The sequence below is a fragment of the Melanotaenia boesemani genome, chromosome 20 (assembly GCF_017639745.1).
Source record: "Melanotaenia boesemani isolate fMelBoe1 chromosome 20, fMelBoe1.pri, whole genome shotgun sequence".
NCBI classification, from domain to species: Eukaryota; Metazoa; Chordata; class Actinopteri; order Atheriniformes; family Melanotaeniidae; genus Melanotaenia; species Melanotaenia boesemani.
This window is the reverse complement of record NC_055701.1, coordinates 5,681,760-5,702,116: the sequence shown is the minus strand read 5'-3', so window position 1 is coordinate 5,702,116 and position 20,357 is coordinate 5,681,760. Positions and strand designations below refer to the sequence as shown.

The 20,357-nt window shown below is 37.4% G+C and overlaps 1 protein-coding gene across 3 annotated transcripts in view; it reads right to left on the bottom strand.

The window, feature by feature from the left end:
• Window positions 1-20,357, bottom strand: part of alk (ALK receptor tyrosine kinase) — a 478,089-nt gene that overhangs the window by 169,260 nt on the left and 288,472 nt on the right. The window lies entirely within an intron of this gene.

The following is a 20,357-nucleotide window of genomic DNA, read 5'->3' as shown; positions in this document are numbered from 1 at the left end:
TTTGTGGACAATGAGCGAGTCATTTGCAGGGTGATGGAAAATCCCTTTATGACTACGGAATGAGCCAAGAATACATGTTAGTCTTGTCATCTGTCAAGACTCCATGCACAGTATCGCTGAGAATTCAGCACATGGTGCAAACACCTGGTGAGCCTCATTTCAATTTGATGGACTGACAAAACAAACATCAACCTGCATCAAATAGATGGACAGAGAAGAATGCAATGAAAGAAGAAGAAGGAGAAAAAAAACAAGCCTCTATGACCCAAAGCGACCTCATCTGTCAAACATGGTGGTGCTTCTTAGCTGGGCAAGTCGGTCATCTGATGTCAAACTGATTGAACTGCTTTCTACTTGCTGAGTTCAGACGGAAGGCAGGGAGACTGAACAATGAGACCCCACTAAGCTGAAGTGAAGGCTAATTGCCGCAGCAGTTGATTGTTGGGAAGCACAGATACTGAAAAACACGTAACAAATAGGTCCAGACTGCCCTCCTTAAAATATAAAGAGACAGTGTTGGTGCTCACTGTGGAAAGTTTTGTAGGCTGGATCAAATTAGGCATCTTAGAGCTGAGATGAAACAAGCTGAAGACTCATCAATTAGTGGACCATGTGACAGACCACGATGACTTACTTTATTCTACTTGCAAACTAAGTTAATCAGGAGCAAGCTCCACTGAAAAAGATCTTATATTTCCCAAAACAGTACTTCTCTCTCAGACTGCAGGTGCTTTTGAAAGCAGACTGGGAAGCAAACCTTTAGTTGTCAGATTTCATTAAAGGTCCCATATTATACATTTTTCAACAATTTTATATGGGTTTCAAAGGCCCAACAACATTGATTTCAAAGGTAATACCCAAAATTCTGCCTTGGTCTTTAATTTCAGTCATTCCAAAAGTAGCTCTAGTGAACTCTAATGATAACGGGCTGTTTCTGTGTCTGAACCTTTAAATGTTCACGAGTGGGGCCTGTCCACGCCCCTCTCTGAATGAAGATCTGGCTTTCACTGGCGTCTGCTCTGTGATTTTAGAGGGCCAGGGGGAGTGGTTATTTCCATTTGTGAGGTCACAAAGGGAAAGACTCACCTGTTTGAGCACACATTCGCTAAAAAGTGGAGCAAGCGAGAGAGAGAGGAGACAGAATTTTCTCATTTTTGGGCCTCATACACTGGTTATGTGGAAACACGACTGTTAGAAAACCTTTAGAAAGTGAATTTTGCATAATACGGTAACTTCAAAGCTTTTCTGATCTGAAGCTACATAGACTGTTAAAAGTAATAGAAATATTTGATTTATGTCAATCACTTGTCATTTTTCTACCAAAAACAACACTGAGACAGCTCCCCTTATAGTTATGATTTATTTTCTCATACACATACATTGTGATGAAATTTAAGTCTTTTAGATTTGCCTTCATATTTTGATAGTGCTGGCTATTCTGCTCTCACTGATTAATTAGAAAAATTTCTAACAATCTCAGGTGTAGCATTAAAGTAGTTTTCTTCTAAACTTTCTGAGCCATTTTTTTTTGTTGTTGATGATGGAGCTTCTTTCTTGGTAACTTTGTCTTTAGGTGTTTCTCAGGGGTCAATTCTTGGCCCTATTTTATTCTCTTTACATTCTCTCTTTTTGGGGCATTTAATCCAAAGATTTTGTTGTGTTTATTATTATTAGTGTTTTCCCTTACCATTATATTTGGAGGGAGGGACTGAATATTCCTGGAAATTATATTGGTGCATGAATTGTTTCTATAGTTCAGTTTTTACCTTGAAGGAAAAGAAGGAAAAATCAAATGCAAGATAAATGTTATTATTAATACATTTACTTTTGAAAACATATCTTTTAAAAGTCCATCAATGGACAGCTGCAGGTTGATGAAAAAGTCAAGCAAGTTTTCTGAAACGGCTCAGATTTGGTTCACCGTGTCTCTGCTGTCATGCAATCAGGTCAACCATACAGAGCTTGTTGAGCTTGGGGTCACACCGGGAATACGGGTGTGTGTCCTTAATTCCATTTTAATTGTCAGAGAAACTTTTGCTGAAAGCTGAATCATAAAATTACAAAGATTAATTTCTTATCTACTCTGAAAACTGTAAGCTGCACCTCAAAGATTCATATCTTCATTTTAGTAACATGAAGATCATAATACAACACAATCTAAGGCATTATAACATACTTATAAGGTTTTAAAAAGTTCCTTGTCATGAATGCCAACTTTTACAGCATTTATATGATAATACATGACAGATTTAAGTTTCCATGCCAAAGTGACAAGACTATTTTTATTACTATGAAATTCAACAATTATGACATGTTACATGTGGTTTGATGACCACTTTGATGATGATGGCCTCTAGAATATTTGTAATATAACTGCAGTTCTTGTGTTGAGGCTTGTTTTTCCACTGGAGTACCACTTCAGTGTAATACTTGTCAAATGGCTTCCTGTTTTAAATGCCTTACAGCTACAAACTTTCCAATATTTCTGATGCAAAATGACTTGTAATTGCTAGGCATTTAGTCAAAGTCAAAAGGATGTCAAAATGTTTGCTATACATACTAATAACAAAGTCTCTTGTGTCTTCAAGCTGCAGGCGACAGTTGAATTTGCCAGGCTGCTCATTCCCCTCATCTCTGTTTTCTAGGCTGGTGGGCAGTAAATGAGCGGAAAGCATCATATTCTAAAAACAAATACTGGTTTGAGCAGATAGCTCTCCAAGTAGATGTCAGCTGATTGGACACAAGGGGAGACTGGGATGATGAAGCCGTGACAATTTGCCAGTTCACTGCTACGTCACCATGGTATTGCCATTTTTTATTTTTTAGACAACTGCTAGATGCATTAAAGACACATTAGGTCCACATATTTGTAGGCTTTTAAATTTACATAAACCTCAATTTTAGTTCAAAATCAAAATTTGGAAATTCTTTGCACCAAGTTCTAGAATGGGTAAAAACAAGACATGTAAGAAAATGGTTTTGTTGTCAACTTTAGTGAGACAAACCCTTTTTCTAAGAAATGCAAACAGTATAATATGTAAATAAAAATCAAATGCAATGGTTGCAAATAAAATAAAAAAAACCCATATATAATTTAAAATAAATACAAACTGTCTCATAATATTGTTAAAGCAGAAGAACTGAAGTCTGTTTTGACTAAATTAGATACCAACAGGCATGGTGGTAGAAAGGATGGGATATGTTGTGTAATGTTAACAAAAGGGAAAAAAAGATAACACAAAATACATTTTTGAGATTTTTTTCTGTTGTGAAAATGAAGAAAGGTGAAGAATTTGGTGACTTTAAAATCTATAATGCATAAAAAAATCAATAAAAAAAGAAAATCTGAGATTCTGATAAAAAAATTTGTTCACAAGTCATGAGGCTAAAATGCATTAATGAACATGATAATCTTTTTTATTTAGCCGCTTATTTAGGCCAGAAATTCCCATTAGGATGTGCAGTCTCTTTTCTCAAGATGGTCAAGATGGGAGCATAAAGTTGCACATAAACGTTTCATGTAAAAAAATAAAATAAAATAAAATAAAAAATAAAAAGACTAATTTAAATTACAATGTGGACAAAGGACCAAACCATAGCAGTTAAATCCAATGTTTCTCTTGAGAGAGAAAAAAAAAGGAGTAAAAAGCTGAGTTGAAATGGAAACCAAACCAAAGATTCCTTTTGGAAATTATAGAATCTGCATCCATTTGGTTTGTTAAGTAGGCACATTAATGTAAATGATCATCATCTCTAGAATTTAGGAGTAAAGAGGATGAACTGGCCTACTGTGAGTCCAGATTTCAACCCAACTGGGATCAGCTTGATCATGCCGTTTGTTTTCGAGTGACCAACACAACCACACTGACTGGCCTTCAACAACTCCTGGTTGAGGGATGGGATGTCATCCCATGGAAAAAATGTGACCAGACTGATGACCAGCATGAACAGGGGGTACCAAGTTGTGGCTGTGTATGGATCTTCCATCATACTGAGTTTACAGCGTAGAATGTAAAAATAGCCAATATGAGTTAGATTTTTCCTTATTACTGTTTCACCAAGAAATTCAGAGCACAAGTGAATACCAGCAGAATATTTAAGGGCATTCTGCCACCTTTCTTTTATGGGGGCACTACCCATGTGTTTATAATAATAACCCAAAATTAATAAAGTAATAAAACCTTTGGTACTAAAAAATGTATAATTTATTTCAGTATTTATTTATATATATATATATATATATATATATATATACGTAGATTTATCCTGAGTTCATAGATCTGTGATATGGATAACCTTTCCATTATGAATCTATAAAAAGAAGCATATGAAAAAACATACCTTGACTTTTATGAAATCTTATTGCGCTTCTTTATGTCATGCCAGAGCAGTAGGCTCCTTGACATTAGCCACAACAGCCTGGATTCTGGTTCTGGCAGTAAAATCCGACTCCAACAGAACCTGCTGCCAAACATCTTCCACAGGTCTTTAACTGGGAGCTTTTTACTGCACTGTATGTCCTGGCTTAAGTCCTCATTAGCAACAAGTCCATAAATATACTTTTGTTGACAAAGTGTCTAAGAGTTTCTCCTTTTGGCTACACTTTTTCACAGTGTAGCATTAAGGACTTATTATTAGTGTGGATGACAAACACCCTGAACTGGTCTTTAATTTGTGGCTCAATGTTTCATTCACAAGATTAAAAAGCCACAACACACTGAAAGTGTTGCTGGTCCCAGACAGGATTAGGCAAAGTCGGTCCTGCTGATGTATCCTGCTCCTGCACACCTGAATCAGATTCATGGGTCAATACGGATGGGCAGAACTTGACAACAAGCTGTTGAGGGAAGCAATTCAATTTGAATCAGGTGTGTTAGAGAAGGCAAACATCTAAAACCTGCAGGACTGCAGCCCTTAAAGACTGGAGTTGATCCTGGTCCAGGATGGTAGTCTGTTTTTTTCTTTTTTTTTTAAGTATTGTTGGTTATAGAACTTATGATTGCATGAATTCCTTTGAGGTGGTCGTTAGATTGGATAGGCATGTACCTAAATGTATAAAAAAAATATAAGGCACTTGATTTTAAAACCAATTTAATAAGCCTTGACAATCGTAATACAATCATGCTGACTTAGTACAAACGTTTTTCTGTTAACTACCTTTTCTCAACTGTGAAACAGATTACAAAGACCCATGTCTGGATATACTGTAGCCTCATTTTAGAAAAAATAAAATGGTTCATTTTGATTGAGTTTACTGTGCCTTTCAATTTTTCTATTAGAAAGGTTTATATTACGTTCTATCTACAAAAGTCAGAATGTGTTTACAGGTAATTACAACTCTGCCATTAAATGAAGGCATTTTAAATTAGTTTAAAAAGACTGTGCCTTTGGAATTATTGGATATTCACAAGTGTTTTTTCACTCTTAAATTAACCAAACTACTTTAAATTCTTAAAGTTGAGCAAATAAATAAAAAGAGGCAAGTGAAAAATAGCAAGGTGTTGAATCCATTTCCCATGTTGTGTGGTTAGCTTCAGGTTTCAAATCTAACTGCTAAGGCTTAGAAAAACATGGCTCTATCTAAAATAAACCCTTTTTGCATCGTCTACCACATGTTAAAAATCGACTTTTTCTGGCTCAGCAGGTAACGACTGTTTTCATCTGCAAACAGCAAAAACATGGAGCAGAAACAAAAGAACCCCTGACTCAAATACAATAATATGAAAGTTTTGCTGCATGGAATGAAAAAATGGCACAAAACATGTACATCAAACCACATGCAATGACTTTTGTCATGTGCCTATTTCATATTTTACCTTTGTACTGTATTAAACCAGCAGATGCAGAATTCTTTTCTTGCTGGTGAACAGTCAGATCTTTCCCTTTCAAGGATGCTTACAAACATTTGGATTTCTGTTCACATCCAGTGAAATTAAATAGTCTGCTACAAAACAAGGAAACTTTGCCTTAACTTACCAGGTAACAGAAGATACTCCTTTATAAAAACAAAATAGCTTTCACTTGTGTCTCCCAAAAGACACCTGTTAAATTTAAAGTGAATCAGACACAGCTGTTGAGGTAGGTGAAGAACCGATGTACAGATTACCTGATCTGTAAAAAAACATGCAGACTGTCAGATGAAATAAAAAAAAAATATGCTTTATTGATATCCAATAGATGCATTTCTGAACAAGGTTATCCTTGACATATTTTCCATGTGAGCAACAGCCATTTTTGTAACAAGGCAACACTGCGCACCCATGAGACACCTGAGAGGCTCCTCATAACACATTCCCCCTGGGGAGACGGGTGCAAACACGGAGGAAAAACACTATGTCTATCTCAGCACTTTCTTTGATGGAAAACGCACATCACAGGAAAAAGCTCTTTTGATTTAGGTACTGAGTTTTCAATGCATATGCTTGAATATTTCCTCTACTTTTGCCCTGGGTAAAGATGGGAATTCAGTATCGGCACAAAAACTAGGGCATTGCTTCTTACCAAAAAGAAGAAAAAAAAAAAGAAAGGAAAAAAAATCACCCTTTTCCACTCTTCTGCAAAACTTCAGCTGTCATGAATGTGTAAGATAACTCTGGGAGATTATGATTAGAGACCCTTAGATGAGAGGGGAGATGTGTGAGAACAGTGGGAAGGTTGGGAATAAAAACTATAATACCTTATGTAACCTGTCTGTGGAGAAAAAGGGGGGAAAGATGAAGAAAATGTGCATGGGAGAAAGATGATTGTAGAGTATGCTGGCTGAAGATAACAAGGTATAACTCATCTGTGGATAGTGTCTATATGAGGCTGAAATGTTTCATTTCTGGAGCTTTAGATGGCGTCCCGCCGGGAACTGCCACCTAAACACTGCAAAGAGACCATAACAAATTAGCCGAAACAAAGAAAAATGTGTGCAAAAGATGAACAGAAGAATGCAAGTTTAATAAATTTATTGTACAAATGATGATTTGTATTTTATTATAATGTAACCTATATTTTTTCTTTTGTTTTCATTGTGTTTTAATGTTACTGAATGATTTATTGTCCCTGCAATTGCAGAGCTTCAAAGTTAAATAGTAATAAACTCTGTTGTGGTACCCTTAAAAGTAAGCTGTGACCCCTGAATTGTCCTTTTTTTCATTTTTTTACTGTCTTAGTTTCCCCTAAAAGTACATTTCTAGTATATCTGTGACAAGGCAGACTGTATTAGTGAAGATAATGCAGCCATCCCCTTTCCTTTCCCTGACAACTGGTATAAAAGCCACCAAAAAACAGTGTGTAGCCATTGCTTTGACAAGTCTCATTTACATTTGAAACAGGAAAATAGCAAAGAAGGCTACTAGGGAGCCAAAGGCAGGGAAAGAGTATGTCAAGACAAAAAAAACAACAAAAAAAACAGTACCGCCTTCAACTCCCTCTTGGAGCCTGTGCCTGAACATTTACCCACAATGCAACGCTTCACCTTTTTAAAAAACTATTTTCTGGAAGCATTATTTGGCTCCACTGTGTAAAGTTTCAAAACTTTGTGACACACATGTCTGCTTTGCTGATCATTTTGATTTGACACAGAAAAGAAAAAGGAAGTTGCTATCTGCTAAAGTAACACCGCCTGAGTTTCAGGCCTTAAAGATCTGTGATTCCGACTTGTTTTGATGGCACATTCATTATGTACATTCCTGGAGTCATCGAGGCTGCAAAACCACTTTACAACTTTGTGTTCCAGCCCAGATCATCATGAACAAAGAAACCCAAGAGGACATGATCGGAGGAATCAAGGAAAAGAAAGAGAAAGTGACAGAGTAACAGATAAGAGTCAGCATTGGACTGGCTTTTACTGGGTGAAGAGAGTTCAGAGACTGGATACAAGACAGATGCAGAATTAGCCTTCGTTAGTTCAGTAGTCTTAAAATTCAGGTTAATTTATTGAAGAAGGATACAACTTGAGCAAATAAAGAAGTACAAAGCTAAAATTGGGATTACAGTTGTTGCTAATGTCATTTTTACCCAATAAGTTGCGTGTAAATTAGCAGTGGTCATAAGTGTAACATGCAAACCTATCCAGAAAGCACGATGCCAGTAAGCAGACCTGATTTTACTGCGAACATTGTATCTAGTTGTAACCCTCATTTTGCTAGAAATATATCCATCTAAATTTTAAATCAGTTTTATCTCAAGCTTTTAAAGTTATAATCGGATTTATGTATCATGCAAACAGCCCTAAATGTGTAAGATGCACAACAGATATCTGTAAACCAGGATGAAATGTTTGACTTTTTTTTTTTTTCTCATCCACTTTTCAGCAGCCAGCTATGCCGGTAAAATATCCCATCGTCCAGATCCAAATTGAGAGATATAAAATGAAAAATAGTTTATTAATCCCCCTAAGGGAAAAGTCATCATTGAATATGAAGATATTTGTTCAAACTCATATTTTCAGGCCATTTGCTGAAGATTTCTGTAATAAATCCAAATTTTAAACAGATGTATTGAAGCAGACATTAAAAATATTTTAACTGTTATGCTTGATTTAGCCAACTGTTCAATATCCATGGAGTCAAAAAAAAATATATATATATATATAGCTATAAATGTGTAGGAGCTCTTGATATAATGAATCTGATACACTAAAGGAAAAGAAACTGCATATAAATCCCATTTGAAGACTTTCTTTCTCCAATCTGTAAGGTCTTGATGTGTGAAGCTAATTAACGGCTATCGGTTAAATCAAATCTGCAGAATAACTATGTCATCAGGTGGTAAAGCTAGCGGTTTAGAAGAAAAAGCCCTGAGTTTTTGTTGCAACCCTCCCCAGCATATCACAAAGCATAAGGTCCATGTGCACTGCTGTTGGCCAAAAAGGAGAAAATCATAGAAATCGTAGTTCTAAGCTGCCCTCTCCTCTCCTCCTAATGATCTCTCACAATAGCAGCTCTCTTACTGGCAGCGTTCCCAGATTTGAAGCCATGAGGTTCCCATCAGCTGTGGGCCTGCAGCGACCACGGTCCAAGAGGTGGAGGTCAGTTCTGTAGAGCACTAAGTAGGGGAGAGAAGGATATCCCTGCCAGGGATGAATGCTGTGATGTGCCAGTGAGAAGCCCTCGAGGTGACCCATCTCTCTCACTCTAGTTTAGCTTCACTCTCTAAAGGACCCAGAAAAAACTCAGGCCTGTAAGAGACTCACATCTCATGGAGAAAACTTATGGTGTGCTATTAGATGAAACAGAAGCACGGAAAAAACTTGGATCATTGTACAAAAATAGGGTATTACAGTAGATGATTATATGGGACGTGGGTGGTAGCATATACACTACAGAAGTGTGTAACTATAGTGAGAGTTCATGGTGCCTCATTACTTCTCTGTATTTTCTTACATCTTTGTTTAGAAGCTTCTGGATGTATGTGGGCTAAGATGAAACCCTGTAACTTAAAAAACAAGTTCGAACAGCTTCAAATAAACATTTAAATCTGCATCAAAGCCATTTTTTAATGACATCTAAATTCTATTTATCCAACAAGCTTAAATTGTACAGAGTCTGTTCCCTGCCAGAAAATCATGACAAACAATAAAACTTTGGATTTAGAAAATAAATGTTAGAGTAGCTGCAGTTAGGCTAATCGTGCCACTGAGAGCTGGTGTTATCTTAGAGCCACCTGCGCATGTAGCCCGGAGGAGGCTAAATTTCTAAATGAAAAAAATGAATTTAAAAAAAACTTTTTAATTATGCAGCACTTAAGCTAGTAGTACTACCTTAGAAACCACACACATATACAGTGTCATTTTAATTTGCACACAATGCACAGCCACAGTAAACCTTTACATAATGTTTTAAAGATGTGAACAAGAAAAACCAAAAGGGCATAAAAAGAAAGTACTAAGTTCAACATGCATAAATTATTGTCCTTTACAGCAAACAAAAGGTGGACAACCATTCACATAAGGTACCAAGTACTGCATGTAAAATAAACAAAAAGGAGAACTGCTTGTTTCCAAATGTAATAATAATAATAGCAATAAAAATAAGGCAAGGCAAGGCAGTTTATTTGTATAGCACATTTCAAGTACAGGACAATTCAAAGTGCTTTTCATAAAACAAAAGCATTACAGATATTTAGAAACAATAAAAGGCATAAACACATAAAAACAATAAAATAATAAATTACATTAAAATGATTAAAAGCAAGATAAGTTAAAAAGTTAACATGCAGATTTCATGCATAGGCGCATGAGTAAATAAATGTTTTTAACCTGGATTTAAAAATGTCTACATTCGGTGAACGTTTAATCTCCACTGGCAGTTTGTACCACTTGTTTGCAGCATAACAGCTAAATGCTGCTTCTCCATGTTTAGTCTGGACTCTGGTCTGGACTAGTTGACCAGAGTCTTTGGATCTAAGAGCTCTACTAGGTTTATATTCTCTGAACATATCACAGATGTATTCTGGGCCTAAACCATTCTGGGATTTGTAAACAAGCAGACGGGTTTTAAAATCTATTCTGTGACTGACTGGAAGCCAGTGTAAAGATTTCAAAACTGGTGTGATGTGTTCAGATCTCTTAGTCCTGGTTAAAACTCTAGCAGCAGCGTTCTGGAAGAGCTGCAGATGTTTAATGCTCTTTTTAGGAAGTCCTGTTAAAAGACCATTACAGTAATCCAGCCTACTGGAGATGAATGCATGGATGAGTTTCTCTTGGTCTTTCTGGGAGACTAAACTTTTAATTCTGTTGATGTTTCTGAGCTGGTAAAAAACTGTCTTAGTGACAGCTTTGATGTGACCTGAAAGTCAGGTCTGAGTCTATCAACACTTCAAGGTGACGAACTTGGTCAGTGATTTTCAGAGCCCGAGTCTCCAGGTGTTAAAAAAGTAAAAGCAATTTATGCATGTAAATATGTATGTTTATGTCCAGTTTCAATGCCGACATTCTTCCATGCATCCTTTATGCTGGCATGGTTTTTAGGTAATACATCCACTAGAGGGCGGTACAGAGCACACTTTTGAGTTCCCAGATTTAAACAAAAGCAAACTTGGAGACAGTGGAGAAGATTTTGGTAATTTACACTCTTAGAAAGAGATGTAGCAAGAGGTAGCCCAGTAGCTGGTAGAGGTCTGTGCAGCCATTAAATACATTGTGACTTGTTACTTTGGCTGGTTGTACATGCGCTAAACTGATCAACACTGCCCTGATGGTTTCCAGTGGTACTGCGCCATCTGCTGCGTCGGGGCATGCTTTCTGAAAATGGACTAAAATATGCACAAAATTTACGACAGAGAATGGACAGATCACTGTCTATATGCATATGTGTATTTAATGTTGAACATTAATAAAGGCTTAGAGTTGTTCAAGTACACGTATTAAGCCATCATATAGCCTAAAGAAAGAAGCACCATTAAAAAAAAAAACCCTGTCATCGAAATCCTGTTTAACTAAATGTATGCAGAGTCATACAGTGAATGCAATCCACAGAAATATCGGTATATCAGTATATCAGCCTCACTGATTAGAAGTTGAATAATTTAGCTTTTATTTCTTGACATAAATTGACAGCAACATTGAGTTACCGAAACCCCAAATTAAAACAACACTGAGTCCACTGCTGTTTCTACACTGCATTGTAGCTGTAAGAATAGTCGAGTTGAAGACAGGATGACACCTTTATCTTAAGAACCCGATTGCCCACTTGAATCCACAGATAAAGACTATGTTACAAATTAGCCGTTTCTGGCCCAAGGGTAGTTGTTGAGCCAAACAGCATGGCTCCATGCCGTGAAGGACCCTTGATCAAGCCTTGCTTAAGCCTTGGCACACACTTTGGCACAACAATAATGCAGCTAATGACAATTATCTACAGTTTAACTAGAAAAAGCTCATTCCAGTTGCACATCATTATATCAAATGGGTCTTGGACATGCCACCTCTGAATGCAAAGTTCATATGTATGTCTTACAATTTAGCACAGAAGCAGAACTTGGTTATTCAGCTTACTAAGTGTATCTACAAAGACATGATGTCAGTGTTGAAGCTGGATCTTATGTCATTTATTGGACTGTAAATTGAATAATTAAGTTGGTTCAGGAATAATCCCCTTTACTTATAGGGATTACAGCTGGTTCAATTTAAAATGAAAATGAAGCTAAGCTTTGTTTCCTGGCTGCAATCTCTATTGTATAAAGTAAAATCTTTTAATCATTCATGTGCAGCACATACGGTTATTTCACTATGTTGTGTTTTAGGAGGTTCTCAAAATGGATTCAGTTTGCACTTTTTTCTCATTAATCTACACTCAGTTCACCACATGAGAGCAAAACAGGTTATTTTATGTGTTTAAAAAGAAAGATAATGTGTTGACTGTAAATTGGGCTCTGGTGGATCCCACTTTTATCAGAAACCCTTAATGTTTGTCTACAACTTGATTTAAGCCCAGCTGTGCTTCACTTAGCTCTTTGGACAAACTTACTTGCGACTTTATAAGGGCCACCTATTCCGTTGCTTGTTAACACAAACAGCTAATCACGTTGCAGAAACTCAAAGCCTTTTGGCATGTAAACATGGTCATAACCACTTGCTGAAGTTGAAGCCACGAATCAGAATGGGGAAGAAATGGGATTTAGGTGACTTTGAACATAACAAGGTTGTTGGTGCCAGACGGGCTGGTCTGCATATTTTGGAAACAACTGAACATCTAAGATTTTTACACACAACCAGAGAATAGTCAGAGCCAGAGAAAATTATGATGTCAGTTAATGTCAGAGGTTAGGGGACAATCGGCAAACTGGCTGGAGATAAAAGAAAGACAACAGGAACTCAAATGACCACTGGTTCTAAACATGGCAAACAGCATCGCTGAACACATAACACATCCAACCTTGACGGAGATGGCCTACAGCAGCAGAAGACCACACCAGGTGCCTCCGGTCAGCTAAGAACAGGAAACTGAGGCTACAATTCACACTGACTCATCAAAACGGGACAACAGAAGATGGAGAAACGTTGCTGGTCTGATGAGTCTCCATTTCAGCTGTAACTTTTAGATCAGGGGTGTCAAACTTTGAGGGCTGCTATCCTGCAGGTTTTTGTTGTTTCTCTGCTCCAACACACCTGATTCAAATCAAATGGATCCCACAGATTCTTGCCAACTTCTTTACAAGGACCCCATGGTTTTAGTTAGGTGTGTTGGAGGAGGGATATGCGTTACATTTTCTCTCCCAACACTCACCTGTTATTAAACTCTCTCTCCTCAAAGCCCTGCGTCATAGACTGATAGATGAAGTAGAAATTTTAGACAGGGAATCTCTCTTTATGTCCCACCTTCTTGCAGGGTTTCTACCTGTAGGGAACAACCGTCATTGGTTGATTGCCTTTTCTCTCCAAATATTCAACTAATCAGTAGCAGAATAAGCACAATGACTGTTCAGTCTGAGGTTTTCTCTTTACAACAACCCTGTGTCCTCAGCTAGAAAATGCTGCTACATAAAATGCTAATTCCCAGACAACCTGCAGAAAAAAATATGTTTTCACTTTGGTCGTGATGCATGAAAAGCTCAGTGCATGACATGCAAAGCTGGGTACCAATGATCTGGGTGTTCACATCAGTTCTGCATAAAGACATTAGCTTTATTAATACTATATTTTTCTTTTTTTATTATTAGTGCTATATAAAAGGACAAACACTGAAGAAAAATAATTAACACATGGTCAAAAGTCCATTAAAGCACCACACTGAAAGCTGACTGAAGGATTGTTTTTCATACATTTACACTTAATATTTGGCTAAAGAAAAAGATATGAGACAATTAAAAAAATATATATGTGTGGAAAGTAGCCAATATAAATTCAGGTGGAATGGGAGATTCTATTCATCTCTGATGATAGCATCTCTGGGTGATGCTATCATGTTAATATGGAGTAAAATCTCTGAGGAATGTTTACAACACCTTGTTGAATCTATGAAACCAAGAATTAAGACAGTTCTTAGCATAAAAGAAGCTCTAACCTGGTACTAGGAAGATAAACCTAATAAAGCAGATAGTGCATGCAATTATAAAGAGAAAGATGTGTCTTCATGTCTCACAGCTGATAAACTAAGATCATGTGGTCAAAACAGTTCTTAGCAGCCCTGCAATACAGGAGAACCAGAGAAAGTTAGATAGGTTCAAATATAGCATGAGAGAAATAGGAATCCTCTGTATAGACTGATTGCTGTTTTTTCTTTAATATACATGTGTAGGAGGGAATTTTTCACCATTTATCACTTTCTATAATGTTCCTGCTGTACTTTAAAGTTTAGCATTAACATTTGCCTCCTTTGAAGCCTCCTTCCCCCGCATTACACAAGCAATCGATCAGTTTTAAGATGATACTGCTTTACTGCCGTGCTTTAAATGATATCAGCCACTTTCCCCTCTAACGCATGAATGCGTTCAGGGTCTCAATACCTAAACTCATTTTATTAAGCATCACATTAATGAACCCTGAAACCCAGGCCGTTTGATGTATAAAGTTGTAATGTAAAATAAATGATGGAGCAAGTGCACAATAAATGTGCTCTTCATTATTCTGCATGTTCATGTGCATATGTTTTGGTGGACAGCATGAGAGGTAGCACTGTAGTAAATGAAGCAGGAAGAGACATTTTATCTGTGTTGAGATGTAGAGGTCGTGTTGTACATTACTGTACGACTGTGTGCACACACGTTTCTGCACTGATAATTCACCACTGTCAGATATGGCAGAAGTTCACTCAGTGACCCATCACATACATGCTTGGGTGCAGATTGTACTTAGCACAAGACTGTGGAGATGCAGTCACACACAAGGACATGGAACCATGAATAAATTTAGTTAAAGACACATACATCCTTCAGCTTCACTCATCTTATGAAAACAGCTGGGGAGCTGGATTTCTGCAGTCCACTACCTGAGATCAGAGAAGCTAAATCCATTTTTGATGATTATTTTTATGAATCCTTTTGTGATCTGATAATCTGAGGCAGTAGTTTAAGAAAAGATGGAACAAAGAGTGGTCCTTACACTCCACCTGCTTAGATGTAAATTAAAAGGCTCTTAAAATTAACGGAACAAATTTCTCTAACAGAAATCGCCCCATTTTCTTTTTTTCTTCATTAATTATTCATTTTTATTTTAGTTTATTTTTGGCCTTTAAAGCTAGCCACAGCGTGTGATTTTGCAAGTTGCATCGACACAAGCAAAGGAGTCTTTATGGCATTTTTTTCATTTCGAAGTATAGTGTAAAGCAGCATGAGCCTTTTGTCCTGCTTTTCCCATCATAAACAGCATTCCCTCGTTGTTCAGATGATCAACTGTTTATCATTGCAGTTTGTGTGAAGCTGCAACAGTCAAAACAAGACACAACTTCATGGGGCACGTGTGTTTATCTCAGCATGTTCTGTAACATGCAATGCAGGAGCACCATTATCTGACAACTTGAGGCATTTCTGATCTCCAAATAAAATAAATACATGAATAAAAGCAAACTGAAGAACGAAAGAAAATAAAATAAATATAGATAAAAAAGAAAAAAAAATCACAAGTAAGCACATAACTTTTGGTTAAATAATGACACAACTGCTTAGAAGTGTTTGCAGTAAGAAGCAAAGCAACAGATCAAACCTGGAAGTAAAAAAGGTGACGCTTGCCACCTCTGAAACCTGACTGGACACCCCAGGTGCCACCTCAGGTGATTGACAGTTTATTTTGTTCTGTTTTTTTAAAAATGTGACCTTTTTATTTTATTTTTTAGGTAATGTGGGTTTTAATCATATTTAGGGAATAATCTTTTTCTTTTTCTTAATTGTATCGTGCCACATCCGCCTCCTCAAGTTCGCCGCTTCCCCCTCAGCTTCAAGGTAAAGTACACCAGCAGCAGTTGCGAGCATTGCTCGGTCCATTTTGTACCTTTTGTGCAATTTCTTCTGCAAACATAAGTTTTTTTGTAGCAAAAGATTTGACGTCATCAGGTGTGCTGCTGTTCAAAAAGCAAAATGAATGTAGTTACTAAGTCAAACTTAGTAATTTGGACACAAATGCTTCTCCTTGAGGTTTAATGTTAAATTAGTTGTTGTATTATTTATTTATTTCCAAAGTACCACCAGCACATTGAAAAGAAAGAGAGAAGTTGGGGGATGGTAAGGACAACCCATCTAACCCAGGACACACATGTATTCATTTTAGCCACAAGTTGTCATCAAGACAAACACAACATTCTCTCACACCAACTGCAGTTCCATGCACCACTGAGTCAAGCTACTTGTACGTTTGACCTGGTCACCAACTTGACCATCATCTGTGTCTCAGAATAGCTTGCACATTCACAGAAGTTAATAAGTTAATGATGCCCAATGCTGCAACACTGTGGGTTGTGTGGAAAAAAAGGTTCAAGATATTCTGCTGCTTCAAACTTTCTTTCTGGCATGCAGGGATTTTGTAAGAATTATTCATGTTTTTATCACAAAGCGCCTGGACTGGGGCTAGTCAGGCTTTCTTGCTGCTGCTCGCTTGTTAACTAGGACAAGCAGATGGGAGCACATTCGTCTGATTCTGTTTTCCATTGGTTCCCTGTGCGATACAAGATTGCATCATACTTTCAAACAATTTAAAAAACAAATAATAATTAAAAAAAAAAAAAAAATCAAGCAGAATATCTACAAACTGCATCTAAATCATCCAAATTTTCCATAAAATCCTTCAATGTGACCAGGTGATGATGCTTCAAGTCTTTCTGTCTTTTTACTTTGGTGTTCTAATCTAATACAGTTTTCACACCAGGCTGCCCGGTATGATCAGCAGGAGAGGCAGACAGATGTCTGACATGTTGCAGAACGATGCACTCTACTTCCCTTTACTTCACTGGATGGTCTCTTTGCTTTCACAATAAAGGTTTGCTGCTTTGTTCTGCACCAGCGTGTTCACACTGCTCCAAATGAACTCAACTATCTGTGGAAGTGGAACAAGGTTCTTTTAAATCTCACTAAACAGTGTAAATGTGCTCTTAGTTATTTAATATGTTTTGAGCATTTGCTAATCTGAATAATTTTCCTATGTTCGTTTTCTGAACCAGTGAGGAGGGACTGAAAATTTGTCAGTGTAAGTTAATGATCAGTGATGTTAGAAAATGCTGATAGGTAAATTATTTTATGTTCCTTTGGTATTACAATGCAGTGTTCTAAGACCAGACGGCAGGCGTCACTTGGCAGATTAAGCCTGGTACACATAACGATTTTTTTAATCTTATGAGATTTTATATCGGTTCGAGACTCACACGTGAAGATAAAAAATCAGACATTAAACAGTTTTGATCATAATGTGTGGTGTGCGCTGATAATCTAATCACAAAACAACACACACATAATGATACTTGCCCCGCAACTCATCTACAATCTAGTCCTCCGAGCCAGACAAACGTGGTAAAAGAACCATAACAACGGGCAAAAATCGAAGAAGAAGAAACATAGTAACAATCGGAAACACAACACCCAGCATGGAAGGGGATATATAGGACGAGGGAATGGTGGTGGTCTTGGGACTATTGTTAACAGAAAAAGCCAGAACTGAATAAAATGACAGACTGGAGACAGCTAGCTCGCTCTCTGATTGGTTACATTCCACACTGAGTTGCCATCCAGTACCCAGTACAATTTATAACTGAGTGTATGCATGCAGAGATAAATGCAGAACTAAATCAATCCATCCAGCGTTGTGTTTTGGTTGGACAAACACAACACTTCTGTTTTTTTTGTTTTTTTATGGTTAGGTATCATCCAGGAGGCTGTTGAGACCGAGTTGCAGGGAAGTAAAGGAATGGAGCCGTTTTACTTTTTGTGTTGTGTAGAAAATTAGAATAAATAACAATGTGGAAACTGAAAAGTTGTCACTTTCACTTTGATATGGAAGTAATCGCTTAGATTACTTTTTGGGACACTTTTACTTTTTAAGATTTTTATTTAGGCTCCGGTAGCCTTTAATTGACAGTAGCTTGATGGAAAGGAGCGTCAGACAGTAGTGTTGCCAGTCAACTTTCCGGTGGCTTCAGCTCTGGATGTTTTGAACATAAAACTGGGATGGACAGCCACTGTGTTTCAAACACAGAGATGTTTGTCCATTCAGAGGCACCATAGTACATAAGCCGGCACAAATATGGCAGCTGCCTAGAATGTGGACCTACGTCAGGTAGATATAAATAGCTCATTTTGAGAGAATAAAAACCTAACACTGATTAGTGTAAAGTGATTGGACACCCATAGAGACAGCTTTTAATGATATATCATGTTTTTTGTCATTGGCCTTTGATTTTGTTAGATGATGCACTTTTATTGTCTTCTAAATCATTTTCACATTTAATAAATTCATCCTGCAGGCCAGATCGGACCCTCTGGTCCCAGGACATATGTTTGACACTCCTAATTTAGGATAAAAAATAGGGTCCCATTTTGAAGCTACCAGCTTTTACATTAATGTAGCATCCATTATTGTACACCAGACTGAAAGTGAACCAGAGCTAATAAAACAAAAGAATGTTAAAGGTTTACAAAATGAATGGAATTATTGACTGAATGCTTTCTAGGTGAACTGACCTTGTTTTTAATTACTAATGTACAGATATGGGGAAAATCTGGAATTAAATTAGTATTTAAACAGACTGCTTTATTGGCTGTTCTCCTTGCTTTTGTCTTTTTTGCCTTCCTTTTTATCATGCAAGTGTGTCTCAGTGTGTCTGTGAGTGTGTCTCAGTGAGTCTCCATCTAGCAAAGATGGTGTGTGTGTGTGTTTGTGTGTGTGGGCAGCCTCCTCCGACTACAAATGAGAGCACAAGCAATTCTCACTCTAATTCGTCACACATGTAATGAGCACGTCCCTTAAGAACATACAGCAGCATCAACGTTTGCATTAAAAAACACTAAAACACTAAAATCTCTCCCACAAACCAACACTTGAAGAAACAAGGATGCATAAAACATTGCATTCATAGGATTTTGGTACCGTAGGAGATTACATACACTGCATGAAACGGATCTGTAACAGCATTCTGAGATTCATTCCACACGCTAAAACACAAAGTACATTTATGCTATTAAAGGTTAAAGTACAGCCACACATGGATGACAACCACATACCAAGTATTTGTAGCTACTGAGGAAAAGCCACAGTAAAGAGGACCCTAAGGCGATATGAATGCACTGATCACTGATTGGTGCCTGGCTGCTGAACGCTCCACACTATTTGTTCTTTATTTTACAAAATTCCTAATAAATATATTAAGCCAACAGCCAAACATAGCAAGAAATTCAAGCTGCCCAGCAACATTATACTTTAATCCCCAACATGTTCTGAATAGTGAACACAAACTGTTACTATCAATCTTGAGAACATGGAGGCACTCTGTTGTGCATCTGTCTGTCCTCCAAATAATTACGTAGCTTAATTAAAGATCAAATGCACTTTGAAAAGGCTTTAATACAACCTCTCTGCAATTGTAATATTTTGAAAGCGCACACTTCTTCTAATTATTCCTGCTTTTGTGAACTTACAAAAAGGACTGCTGTGTCAGAAGATTAGCACAGTTGTCTGACTATTACAATAATAACAACAACTATGATGATAATAATAATAATAATAATAATGAATCAGATTTATATTGCACTGTTCTGCACACATTCACTTCTCTTCCATACTTGGTGGTGGTAGCTACACGTGTAGCTCCAGTTGCACTGGGGCAGACTGATGGAAACATGGCAACTGATCTGCGCCACACATACATACACATTCATACCAGCAATGCAGACACTGGGGACAAGGAGGGTGAACGGTCCATGGACACAACTGCCTGGGGGGTGGGATTTGAACCACCATCCTTCCAGTCACTACGCCACTTCCTACCACCTGAGCCACTGTTGCCATGGAGGCAGCCACAGGGGCTGCAGTGTGAAATTATCGAGGCCCTCTAGTGGCATTGATAGAAAAAAAAAAAAAAAATCCAAAAAACTAATATTAAGTCGTGGCCATGGATCACTAACATGAGGGAACGAGATAATTAACTCGTGTTAACGTCTTACTGATGCATCAACAAGTTGCCAAATTTCCACCTAGTCTATTGTTTCTGTTTTGGGATGCTGAACCTGCCTTCAGCATCCAAATTTAATGACTGACTGAAGTGTCCTGCTGTGATGAAAAACATTATGATCTGTGATAAATAAATGCAAGATGTCATTCTAACTGACCTCAGTATGTACTGTTTTGGGATTTTGAGTAGGACGTATGTCCTCTCCAAGCCTAACGTCAGTGTGGGAAGACTTTGTGGGATTTGTAGTTTTTGGGGAACATTACTGTGAGGCAGCTGTTGAAT